This window comes from Penaeus chinensis, chromosome 2, assembly GCF_019202785.1.
Source record: "Penaeus chinensis breed Huanghai No. 1 chromosome 2, ASM1920278v2, whole genome shotgun sequence".
Classification (NCBI taxonomy): domain Eukaryota; kingdom Metazoa; phylum Arthropoda; class Malacostraca; order Decapoda; family Penaeidae; genus Penaeus; species Penaeus chinensis.
The window spans coordinates 43,880,086-43,880,621 of NC_061820.1; positions in this window are offsets into that span (position 1 = coordinate 43,880,086).

Sequence of the window (536 nt, forward strand, 5' to 3'; positions counted from 1 at the left end):
GTGAGCGAGTACCAAGAGAACAGATGATATTACTAATAAGATAAATCAGTTTAATGAAAAGTTAAAGGAATGGAGCTCTAACAATGGCATTAAAATTATTCAAACTCACCTAAATTTCAGAATTGGTACAGGTGAAATTGATGAAATGTGTCTCAGCGTAGACTGATAATGAAGGTATTTTTCTAAATAGATTTGGTGTTATTACGCTATTGCCACGTAAAAAATGTAATTTCTTTAAACTAGCGGATAACTGGAATGATGGAAAGAGTAACCATATGCCTTCCCCCAAAAATTATAAATAATGATATACAATTACCATATGATGAGATACCCCTGATATCTCTTTCTACTCTAAGTAGAAAGAGGTATGATGTTTATGCTAATACAAGCTATAATATTAGAGAAGGCAGTGGTAGTCACATGTCGAGAGTTAATAGCAGGATGAAACAGCCTCCCGTTATCGCCCAAACAACCATCGCCAGGGATGCTTTAACTGTGGAGAGTTCAACCACAGACAGCCTAATTGCAGAAATAAC